The following is a 13,537-nucleotide window of genomic DNA, read 5'->3' as shown; positions in this document are numbered from 1 at the left end:
GAATTATGTTTTGTTTATGACTGTTTTGCTCATCGTTTAAATATTTTACCTTACACTATAAAAATATTGAGAGATCGCCTGGGGTTTTGGTAAAACATGTCTTGGCAATGTAAGAGCATCAAGAGATAGCCCTTTGTTTAGATAATGATACTTAGGTTCGAGAGAATTAAGATAGATTCAGGTGAACAATGGAATGAATCCGAGATGGTGAAGTTCTAACTTGTTTTCCTTAGAGATAAGGAGTGAGTTTCAACGACTAAAATGGGTAGACACTAGAGTAGGATAGACAACGCCTATAGTTTACGCTGAGAGGTATTACTACAAAAACAGTTTGACAAACCAAGGGTTGTAGTTAACGCTGAGGAGTATTGCCATAGAAACCATCTAAGAATACCTAGTAATCTTGTTGAACAGCTTTAGCAAGTCATAATAAGTCATTCTAGACTTAGAATAATTGTTGTCAAAATAAAAGTTTAGCATAAGTGCTCTGTGATAGTATGAATAGGAGAGGTTGTTTGCATTATATTTAAACCAACACTTGCCTTATTTTATTTCAGCATTCTGCATACTTATTTTGCCTCGACCAAACTTTTCTGTAATCATCAAAGTACTTCTTCGTTTTATTAATATTAGTTCTTAAGATGACACTTAGTAGGAATTAGTTCATGACACTAGTTCTAGTTGTGGTGAAAATATATTTCTCGACCAATCCCTCTGGAAATGATACTCACTTACCTATATTACTTGAATCGATTGTGTAAACTTGCACAATTTTGCTTTCCTTAACATATACATTTACAAGCGATCAAGTTTTTGGCGTCCTTTTCAGGGATTGGCAACTGACGAAATTTTTAGCCATAACAAGTTCATTTTTTTGTGTCACATTATATTTATTTAGTCTAACGTAGTTTATTATTTTCTTTTGTAGGTTTTTATTACTGCATGACCTTGAGATATGCTGGTAAGCCTTTGGAACCATTTGACCCTGAAGTTGAGCAATCGTTCAGACAAAGATTGCGCTCACAAAGAACTAGAGAACATTTAAATCAACTCCAAATGCAAGACAACATGGGAGATTTAGGACATGATGCAACTATCAATCTTCAAGTTGCAAGGTCAAGAGCAATACGATATCATTTGAACCCGATTCTCGATGACCTCAATCCAGGCATAGTGTCACCTAAAATACAAGCCACTTATTTCTAACTAGAGGATCGAACTAAAAATGTTGAACGAGATGAAGCGCCTGAAGAGAAGGAAAGAAATGAAGGCTAAGAAAGGCATCGCTCAAACAATGAGAAATTCATGGCCATGGCCAGAGATTCTTCAGCAACAACAACAAACAATGTGAGACCTCCACCACAATTCCCTCAACGGTTAAAGAAGCATGACGATGACATACAGTTCAAGAAATTCGTTGATGTCCTAGAACAATTGTGTATTAGTATACCCTTACTAGAAGCCATCGAGAAAATGCCTTCCAATGCCAAGTTTCATAAGGACATTGTTAAAAAGAAACGGAAGGTAGAGCGTGGTTCCATGGCACAAGAAATCTGTTCAGCAGTGAGCAAACTCCCACCAAAGCAAAAAGACCCTGGCAGCTTTATAATACCATGATCAATTGGCAATGACTTCATAGGACGAGCTCTTGTTGATTTGGGATCAAGTGTAATTTGATACCAAAGTCCATATTTATGAAACTAGTGGGTATCATGCCTGTCCAACCTCAGTCATCTTACAGCTAGTCGATCGGTCATATGTGCGGCCAAAGGGCATAATAAAGGAGGTCATAATAAAGGTGGATAAATTCGTATTTCCAGTTGATTTCCTCATCCGGGATTACGAAGCCGATGAAAATGCATCAATCGTTCTGGGATGACCCTTCTTAGCCACTGGGAGAATCCTAATAGATTGTGTAAAGGGAGAGTTCACAATGCGAGTAGGAGAGCAAAGACTCACTATCAATGTATTCAACTCCATGAAATATGTGGATGATCCAGAACAGTGACAATGCATTAGAGAAGTAGAGGAGAAGACAATCCTAGGACGAGGTGAATCTCTAAGACTTGATGAATACAGTGCTTTGTATCATGACCCTACAACTGAGATGCACGAACAAGACACTTTTGGCCCAAGTGAATTTTTTTCAGAAGATGATTCTGAAAATCATGGTCCTGACAACGAAAATCTAAACAATGAACGCCCTTGGATTATGATGAAGTTAAGTTTTAAGAGTCTTCCTTGCAGCATGCACCGAAACTGGAACTTAAAACATTGCCATCACATTTGAAATATGCTTATCTAGAAGTTGATGAACTCTACTAGTGATAATTTCTGCCAACCTAACCTCCGAACAGGAGAATAGTTTATTGAACATTTTGTCACAGCACAGAAAAGCTCTAGGATAGACAATGGCATACTTGAAGGGAATCAGTCCGACCATATGCATGCACAAAATCAATCTCGAAGATAGCCATAACACTTTGGTGGAACCCCAAAGAAGGCTCAATCCAATCATAAAGAAGGTAGTCATGAAAGAAATAATAAAATGATTGGACGTGGGAGTAATTTATCCTATATTCGATAGTTCATGGGTCAGCCCAGTGCATTGTGTGCCAAAGAAGGGTGGTGTGACTGTGATTAAAAGCGAACATGACGAACTCCTCACTACAAGAACATTCACGAGCTGACATATATGCATGGATTACAAGAAGCTCAACAAAGCCACAAAGAAATACCACTTTCCCCTCCCGTTCATTGACCAAATGCTTGATAGGTTAATGGGAAAAGCATTTTACTGCTTCCTCGATGGATACTCAGGGTATAACCAAATAGCCATAGAACAGAGGGATAAAGAGAAAACCACTTTCACATGCCCATATAGTACCTATGCATTTAGACGAATTTTATTTGGACTGTGTAACGCTCCAGCTACATTCCAAATATGCATGATGGCAATCTTTTTAGATATGGTGGAAGAATGTATGGAAATATTTATGGATGATTTCTCTGTCTCGGCTGATGATTTTGACCAATGTCTCAATAATCTATCCAAGGTACTGAAATGATGTTAAAAAGCCAATCTAGTGATGAATTGGGAAAAATGCCATTTTATGGTAACCCAAGGAATAGTGTTGGGGAAGTTCAAGTCGAGGCATCGAAGTTTATAAAGCTAAGGTGGACGTGATTACAAACCTTCCCTCACCCACCAATGTGCAAGGTGTACGTAGTTTTCTTAGATATGCAGACTTCTACAGGTGGTTCATAAAAGATTTTGCTCAAATCTCTAAACCCTTATGTCTTTTGCTTCAACAAAATCATCCATTTGAATTTACAAATGATTTTTTAATGCCTTCACAGATTTAAAGAAAAAGCTTTCAGTAGCACCAATCGTTATCCCACCAGACTGGAATGAACCTTTCGAGCTCATGTACGACGCTAGTGACTATGCAGTCGGAGCAGTGCTGGGGCAACAAAAAAGAAAAATCTTTCATGTCATATACTATGTGAGCCGTACTCTTAATGATGCAGAAGTAAACTATACCACCACTGAAAAAAGAACTCTTAGCAGTAGTATTTGTATTCGATAAGTTTAGGCCGTACCTAATAGGTACTAAGGTAATTGTGCATACAGATCACTCTACCATTAAATATCTGATTAATAAAAAAGATGCAAAGTCTAGACTAATTCGGTGGATATTATTACTACAAGAGCTTGATTTAGAGATCAATGATAGAAAAGGTATAGAAAATCAAGTGGCATACCATTTTTCTAGGCTAGATAACAAACCTGATTGTCCTGACATCACATAAATTAAAGAGGATTTCCCTAATGAGAAAATATTATTTGTCACGGTTGCGCCGTGGTATGTTGACATAGTTACTTTTCTTGTTAGTGGTATTATTCCTCCTGATTTATCTAGCCAGGGTCGAAAGAAGTTTTGACAAGATGTGCGACATTACTACTAGGATGAACCATTTTTATTAAAGAAATGCGGAGACCAAATAATCCGAAGATGCATTCCAGAAGAAGAACAGAAAGATATTTTACACCATTGCCACTCGTCACCATATGGAGGGCATTTTGGTGGAATGAGAACATCACCTAAAGTGCTTCAGTCTGGATTTTATTGGGCAACCTTGTTCAAAGATGCGCCTAAATTCTATAAGTCATGTGATAGATGCCAATGAACAAGAAACATATCTAAACGGCATAAGATGCCATGGAAAAATATTCTGGAAATCGAACTCTTTGACGTATGGGGAATAGACTTAATGAGACCTTTCCCACATTATTTGGAGATTTGTACATTCTCTTGGCAGTGGATTATGTATCAAAGTGGGTTGAGGCCATCGCAACACCTAAAAATGATTCCAAAACGGTGTTAAAAGTTTTGCACAAAAATATATTCACCCACTTTGAAACACCACGAGCTATCATTAGCGATGAAGGCACACATTTGGACAACAAATTAATTACCAAGGAACTAAAGCGATATAAAGTACGACATAGGATTTCTATGGCATATCACCCTCAAAAGAATGGACAAGCCGAAGCGTCTAACCGATAAATTAAACAGATCCTTGAGAAAGTGATCAACCCAAGTCGAAAGGACTAGTCGCCGAAGTTAGATGATGCACTATGGGCTTATAGCACAGCATTCAAGACACCGTTGGGAATGTCATCATTCAAACTGGTCTATGGAAAAGAATGTCATCTGCCTGTTGAACTAGAACATAGAGCCTATTGGGCCATCAAAAGGTTAAACATGGATGCCCAGCTTGTTGGAGAAAGAATACTCTTGGAACTGAACGAGATGGATGAATTCAGAGCATACGCATGCTAGTATGCTTGTCTATACAAGAAGAAATAAAACGATGGCACGACAAAAAAATATTGCCGAGGCAATTTTATTATGGACAACATGTAGTTCTCTACAATTCACGTCTTAAGTTATTCCTAGGCAAGTTAAAATCACTATGGTCGTGACCCTTCATCGTACACCAAGTCCATGACAATGGAGCAATTGTAATTCAGAACCAAAACAATGGTTCAATCTTCAAGGTGAACGGGAAGAGACTCAAGGAGAACAAAGGAACCCCATTCATGCGCGACAAATCAACATCGTTGGCACATGATGCCCAAGAGTTTTGCTTTATTTACTTGAAAAAAATTCGTTGCCTAGGCAAAGAAAAATTTAATTTTGTACATAAATAAATTAAGTTATTTTCTGCTTTCGTTATTCGTTTAATTTTATTTCTTTTTTTAGGCATACAAATCACAAGTGGCTGCATGGGGAGTTGGAGCATGCACGAAAAGAACAAGAATAGGGTGCATGATTTTGGCGGCAAAATAAAGACGGAAAGAGATATTCTCCCCCACTTTATGTCCAATCATATATTTCTCATTAAATGCAAAAATATTTTCCCTTCGTGTAAGGATAAAACTACCTCGAAACTGCCCATTAATTTCCAAAGAAAAAACTACCGAACCTCTTTATCTTCATCACGACTCATTCTCTCTCTACCAAACAAGAAAAACTTTCTTTCTCTCAACAAATTCCTCCCCATCGCCACCACTAATTTCTCCACACCAACCAAGTACAATGGTGAGATCAAGGAAAGCCTCAGCCTCAACATAGAGTTTTAAACATTTCCAAACAGCCGAAGCAGAAGCACGCTACAAAATCCTTCCCAGCCGAGGATGAGGAACCGTTTAGACCAGAGGTGATGGACGTGATAAAGAAAAATAACTGGGAGAAGTATGTTTGCAATCCCAAAGCCGTAGCACCGACGATAGTAAGGGAGTTCTACACCTACCTCGAAAACCCGTCCAACCACACAGTGTATGTCCGAGGGAAGCTCCTTCGATTTTCCCCTTCATGACTTAACAGATACTTTAAGTTGGGGAAATTGGAGGAGTAGCACAAGCGATTTGTGGCTGAGGGGGATCAAGAAACATACAACAGAGTGCTGGAAGATTTATGCTTCGGGTGGGCCAAGTTCGAAGGGAATGCCCCAACGAAGAAAAGAGTAGATCACCGAGCCCTAAAACCAAACGTGAAGTTGTGGAACCATTTTCTCAAAGGCAAGCTGATGCCAACATCTCACAATACCACTGTCCTCGTGAAAAGATTGATGCTTTTTCACTCGATCATATACAGAATGAAGATCGACGTTGGATAACTCATCTTTCAGCAACTCCACGAGTATGCCAAGCGAAACCGGGGCAATCTATTATTTCCCAACTTGACTACCGTACTATGTAGGAAAAAAAAGTCCCTGAGGAGCCCTTTGAGGATTTCATTAAATCCATGGAGGGTATCACCAAGAAAAAGGTACCCGATTTGATGAGTTTCGATGACAACTCCTCGCATGAAGGTTTGGAACGGGGAGCAAAATCGGTTGACGCGGCTAGAATGGCTGCTATGGTCACGCACACTCGAGAAACGTGTGAAAAGATCGGGCGCCTGGAGGATCACATGGAGATCTACTTCGAGTATGTCAAGGTTAGGGACACGTAACTCAATGCCTTCTTCAAGGAGTTACTCCCGAACACTAACACCAGACTGCAGACCTTCCCCAGTGTCATCCTCAAATACACTGCGGGTGGTAGCACATTATATGCCTCGACATCGCATGTCCCTTCAGAAGTTCCCCCAAGAGTGCCCACTGATGTGCCACCACTGGTAACCCATGTCCCACCCATACCAGAGGAAGCCAATGTGACACAGAAGAGTTCCTCATCTCCTCTTCCTTTTCCACATCCGATAACACTCAAGATATCCCACCCAACTTATTCTCCGATAAAGATTTCACTCCAGCACCGAGGCAACCCGAGCAAGATGCCATTTTGTCCCCAGTTCGTCAATCAACACCAGTCCCAGCAGTAGTTCCTAATCCAGCACCACTTCCAGCACAACCGACACCTACTGTACAGCAGTTAACTCCAGCACGAGCCTCGACCAGCAAGAAGCGCTATATGAAAACAGTAGGTCATATACTTCAACTGTCTCCCTCAACGATAGCAGCAGTAGACTCAGGATCTGAGAGTCTCTCTCTGCCCAAAAGACACCGAACGAGGGCATTCAGTCAAGTCACCCCACCACAGTTTTATTTTTGCATCTGCATATAGTTTCATGCAGTTTTAGTCTTCATGCATTGAGGACAATGCATCCCTCAAGTTTGGGGGAGGTATTGTACCATATTTTGTTATACTTTGTTAAAATGCAGTTGATGATAATGGGTTGAAAATTTTGGTTGTCATGACATAAGCAGGTTAAGATTATTGTTAGGAATGAATTAGGGATGCCCAATGATAAATGCATAAATTGATTGCATAGGCCATAATTATTGTTAAGAGTGTCTAAAGAAGATAACCAACCTTAGATCTGATTCTTTTAAATTCATAAACACGATTCTAGGCTGTCTTTGCTTCAGGTAATCTGTAAAATTTTTGGAAAATAACTTTGTTCTTGCCGAGACTTAAAAAATATTTTAAGGGTAAAGTGAAAACTCTCTAGTGTTTAAAAACTTGAAAAATAAAAAAAGGGACACTCCTATGTGCAAATGCATAAACAGAAAAACTCCATAAGAAATTAAGAGTAGCCAAGGCATATGAGTGAATGAAAGTAGTCACAGGATTACTCTGCCTGACTATCTTGGGGTTGAAAGGTATGCTCTCTTTCACCTAGAGTGTGGGACAGTAGGTGTGATGACCTGACCCCCTATAAAAAAAGAATAAAAAGTTGATAAATAACTAGGAGTATAAACTAAGCCTGACAAATAATTTGATGCCTTGACAATCCAGAAGTGCTTACTTTAAGTTTTCTAATTACCTTTATGCATAGACTGGTTGCAATCACGGACACACAATAACAAGGAATCATGACTAGGGGAGGGACTTGACTGATATGACTGTCGAACATGTTGAGGCCAATAATATTTTTTTGCCGAGGGATGAAATCTCAAACTATATGATTTTCTTAACACTATTTTGCCATGATAATTGTGGTTTTCTTCTAGCTATTGTACATTGCTTTAGGATAAGCAATAGCTTAAGTTTGGGGGTGTGATAACTCCATAAAAAGACTCAATTCCCAGTCTTTTCACTTAAGTTATTCCTCATCTAAACAAAGTATGCACAATATTTTAGTTGTATTTAGTTGCATATAGGCTATGTCAGCTTGTGGTGGATAAGTTTTGGTTAGGCAAGATTTATTGGGTTTGATTAATGCTGCTAAAGAAAAAGGGTTGTTTGGATTGTGCTTGTGCAGGAAAACTACAGAGGAAGAACATTTCAGTTGTGACAACATAAATTTACAAAACATATGAGAACGTGAGGAGCAGATTTATCTCGCCAAGGCAAGGTTTATCTAAAGAGTCTGAAGCAGGTGTGACGAAATTGCCTATGTCACATGCCAGTTGGATGACCCACTTTACGTGCAAGCAAGTATTAATTATTTTGGTAGCCGCCAGCCACCTTTCTTTTTTAAGTCCGGGCATTTAATAACGATTATTTAAGGAAACTCAAAAAGCATGTAAACCCTAAGATATCTTTCCTTATAAATAACCAGCCGTAGCCGCCAAAGAAAGAGGCAAGGAAGAAGAGAGAAGAGCTTTATCCAAGGCGTGAACGAGCAACTACAGTACTTTCCCACCGTCAATCGACCAACCTTCCTTGGTGTCCTCCATAACCATATTTTATCAGAGTGGTGATCAGGTCTTGAGAGAGGTTGATCACCAAGCCAGGCACGGTGCTATCAGAATTGTCGCAATAGCACCCCCAGTTTTGGTAGTCGTTCTTCCTTTGTTTTTAACTCTTTATCTATTTGGGGTTGTATTTAACATTGAATCTTGGATGATCTTTGATAGCACCATGACTGTCTTACTTGGTGTTAAACTTTATTTTGCTTGAACAATATTTTTATGTTTTATGAATGATGAATTATGTTTTGTTTATAACTGTTTTGCTCATCGTTTAAATATTTTACCTTATGCTGTAAGAGCATCGAGAGATCGCCTGGGGTTTTGGTAAAACATGTCTTGGCAATGTAAGAGCATCGAGAGATAGCCCTTTATCTAGATAGTGATTCTTAGATTCGAGAGAATTAGGAAAGATCTACGTGAGCAATGGAATGAATCCGGGATGGTGAAGTTCTAACTTGTTTTCCTTAAAGATAAAGAGTGAGTTCCAACGACTAAAAGGGGTAGACACTAGAGTAGGATAGACAACACCTATAGTTTATGCTAAAAGGTATTGCTATAACAACAGTTTGACAGACCAAGGGTTGTAGTTAACGTTGAGGAGTATTGTCATAGCAACCATCTAAGAATACCAGTAATCCTGTCAAGCAGCTTTAGCAAGTCATGATAAGTCATTCTAGACTTAGAATAATTGTTGGCAAAACAAAAGTTTAGCATAAGTGCTCTGTGATACGTCTGAATATAAGAGGTTTACATTATATTTAAACCAACACTTGTCTTATTTTATTTCAGCATTCTGCATACTTATTTTGCCTCGACCAAACTTTTCTGCAATCATTAAAGCACTTCTTCATTTTATTAATATTATTTCTTAAGATGACACTTAGCAGGAATTAGTTTGTGACACTAGTTCTAGTTGTGGTGAAAATATATTTCTCGACCATTCCATGTGGAGACGATACTCACTTACCCTATATTACTCGAATCGATTCTGTATACTCGCACAGATTTGCTTGCCTTAACATATACATTTACAAGCGATCAATACATACATCATCATCAACACAATAATCCTTCCTCGGAAGGGAATTATCATCGAAAACAACATGTATAGACTCTTATACTACCAAAGTTCTTTTATTGAACACTCGATATTTTTTAGAATTTAAGAAATAACCTAGAAAAATTCCTTTATCACTTTTAGCATCAAATTTGCCAATATTATCTTTTACGTTGTTTAAAACAAAATACTTACATCCAAAAGGATGAAAATAACTAATGTTAGGCTTTTTATTTTCAAAAAGTTCACATGGAGTTTTCTTTAAAACATGCCTAATCATTACTTGATTAATCACATAACAAGCGATATTCGTAGCTTCCCAAAAGTATTTTGGCAAATTGTTTTCACAAAGCATTGTTCTTGCAATTTCCTCTAAATTTATATTTTTCCTCTCAATAACTCCATTTTGATGAGGGGTTACAGGGGATGAAAAATTATGGCTAATTTCATTTGAATTACAAAAATCACCAAATCCAAGATTTTCAAATTCAGTTTCATGATCACTCGTAACGCTTAAAATAGAGGAACCTTTTTCATTTTGGATTATTTTTGAAAAAGTAATGATATTTTCTAAATCATCATCTTTAGTACTTAAGAAAAGAACCCAAGTAAACCTAGAGTAGTCATATACCAAGACAAAAGCATATTGTTTTCCACCCAAGCTAGTAGTTTTTATACGCCCAAAAAGATATATATGGATCAATTGTAATACTCTACTAGATTATACATCATTAATAGGTTTAAATGAAGTTCTTTTATGTTTTCCTTTTGCACATGTATCACAAATTTTATCATGATTAAATTTCAATTTTGGAAAACTGCTTACTAAATTGCCTTGAACAAGTGTTTGGAAAACACTCATACTAGTATGTCCAAGTTTCCTATGTCACAACCAACAATCATGCTCATATTTAGTAACTAAACATATATTAGTCATGTTGATGTTATATAGATGCACCATGTAAATGTTCCCTATTCTATGACCAACAAGCATAATCCTATTTGATGTTATGTGAACAATTTTACAGCCATTTGACTCAAATAATACATTGTATCCTTTGTCACATAATTGACTAATAGTTAAGAATTATGCTTTAACCCATTAACATAAAAAAACATTTTCTATAAGTATGGAAGAGTTATTACCAATGGAACCTATACCTTCTATGTGACCTTTTGAGTTGTCACCAAAGGTTACTACTCCTCCATTTTTTGCTTTAAGTTTAGAAAACTGGCTCTTATCACTGGTCATATGTCTTGAGCATCCACTATCAATGTACCATGAATTTGAGCTAGTGTTTTTTGCCTTGTATCAATGTTCCTTCACCTACAACATAGATTAATTTTTTATTTTTGGTACCCAAATTGTTTTGGGCCCATAGGCATTAGTCCCTAATAGCTTAGTCCCCTTAGGTATCCATTTACTTAGGATATCCTTGTCTTTAGTAGTTGTGAGTCCTTTAGGGACCCATATACTTCTAATGACTTTCTCATTTGAGGTTCTTTGGGGACCTATATGATTGTAAGGTCTAAAGTTCTTTCTAACATAGTTGGAATTTGAATTTGTTTTCTTTTTTCAAATTGTTTTGTTCCAACTTTATTGAAAGAAGCTTTAAGATCATCAAGTTTCTTTTTAAGATCATCAAGTTTCTTTTGATGATCATCATGAACTCTTGAAAGTAAATTGTGCAAGTCATAAATTTTCTTTTCAAACTCTTTTAGTTTGACTTGCATATCATTTACTTTACTTTCAAGTCCATTGTTGGTCTTGGATAAGAGATCATTTTCAATTTTTAATTTTGAAATATTTTTCTTGTATTTTGAAAATAATATCTCATATTCCGAGGCCAACTCATCATAAGCCTATTGTAACTCATCAAAAGAATAATCATTTGACGTAGATGAGTTAGAGGTTACCTGAGATTCCTCCTCGATGGTCATTAGACACAAGTTAACTACTTCATATTCCTCTTCATCGGATAATTCATCATCACTCCATGTAGCTATGTGTGCTTGGTGCTTCTTATTGGAGAGACCCTTATTCTTTAATTGTGGGCAATCAAATTTAATATGCCCAGGCTTTTTGCATTCATAACATATTAGAGGATCATTCTCCTTGGATTTATTTTTGAAGCCTTCATTTCTTTGGAATATTCTTCCTTTGTTTGACTTCATGAATATTCTTAATCTTTTGGTAAACATTGCAATTTCTTCATCCTTATCATCGTCATCAGAGTCACTCTCATCTTTTGTGGATTTTAGAGCAACACCAATATTTTTCTTCTTCTCCATTTCTTTCTTTATATCATCTTTCTTCTTTTCATCATCCTCATCTTTAACCATCATTTCATGAGTAAGAAGAGAACCAATTAGATCATCGAGAGTTAAAGACTTTAGGTCTTTAGCTTCGATAATTGTCGCATTCTTCGATTCCCAAGATATTGGAAAAGAATAAATCATCTTCCTCACAAGTTTCTCATTAGGGATTATTTCTCAAAATCCCTTGAGACCGTTGATAATTACGGAAAATCTATCCGTCATAGCTTTGATATCTTCATCGGGTTTCTTCTTGAAATTCTCGTAGTTGTGGTTGAGAAGACTTATCTTAGTTTCTCTTACCTCATCGGTTCCTTCATGTGTGACTTGGAGCTTATCCCATATCTCATTAGCATTTGAACATGATGATAGTCTCCCATATTCATCAGGTCCAAGTGCACAAAATAAAATATGCATTGCCTTTGTATTGAGCTGGAACTGTCTCCTCTCTTATTCACTCCACGTCTCTATATATCGGGTTGAAGTAGAGTGACCTTTCATCACTATACTCCATGCTCCCAAATCACTTGCTTGAATGAAGAACTTCATCCTATTTTTCCAATAGGCGTAGTTGGCTCCATTGAACTATGGAGGCTTGTTGATGGGTTGAGAGTCAAGAACAATCTCGAAATTTGATGTAGAGGCCATGGATGACTTTGATGACGATTAAACTCTTCTAGGATCTTCTGAAGAGGTGGTAAAACCTTCAAATTAGTCTAGCTCTGAAACCAATTGTTGAGTCAATTGATAGGATGAAATAGCCAAGAGGGGGTGAATTGGAAAATAAAATTTTGTGGAAGATTGTAAGAAAAATTCAAATAAATTGCACAGTGATTTAGAGTGGTTCGAATTTCTCAATCAAAGTCTACGTCCACTACCTTAGTTATCCACACTAAGGATTTCCACAAAATCACTAATTTGTATATACCTTTGAGGACAAGGCGTAACCTTACAACTCCCTCAAGAATTATACACCAAATTCTTGAGACACTCTCTCAAAGAGAAAATTACAAATTTGAAAACTTATAAGAAACCTCACAAGGAAAATATTTGCACAATTCAAGAACAAATAAAAACACTTGAGAAATGAATACAAGTAATCACAAGAAGTGTTCTTTAGAAAGCAAAGTGAATATTGATGAATGTTGGCTTGATTTTGCTTAAACTTTATGTTTAAGGCTTTCTCTATTGTATCTCTTCTATTTTCTTGTTTATCTTAATCACCAATGGCTTGAAACCTTGTTTATATACTCCTTTGATCAATTATGAAAGTTGGAGAGGTTGTGGGAGTCAAAAGAGTCATTGGGGTGAAGTTTTCCACTCAATTTGCTGTTAGGAGCGTCATGGTATCGGTACCACACTCAATGATATCGATACTACCTGCATAAAATTCAAATATTTTGACCATTGGAAAGCAACGATATTGATATCGTCCCGAAGAATCGATACCAGACA

This window comes from Hibiscus syriacus, unplaced genomic scaffold (genome assembly GCF_006381635.1).
Source record: "Hibiscus syriacus cultivar Baekdansim isolate YM2019G1 unplaced genomic scaffold, ASM638163v2 tig00112261_pilon, whole genome shotgun sequence".
Taxonomy (NCBI): Eukaryota; Viridiplantae; Streptophyta; class Magnoliopsida; order Malvales; family Malvaceae; genus Hibiscus; species Hibiscus syriacus.
Note: the sequence above shows the minus strand (reverse complement) of the source record.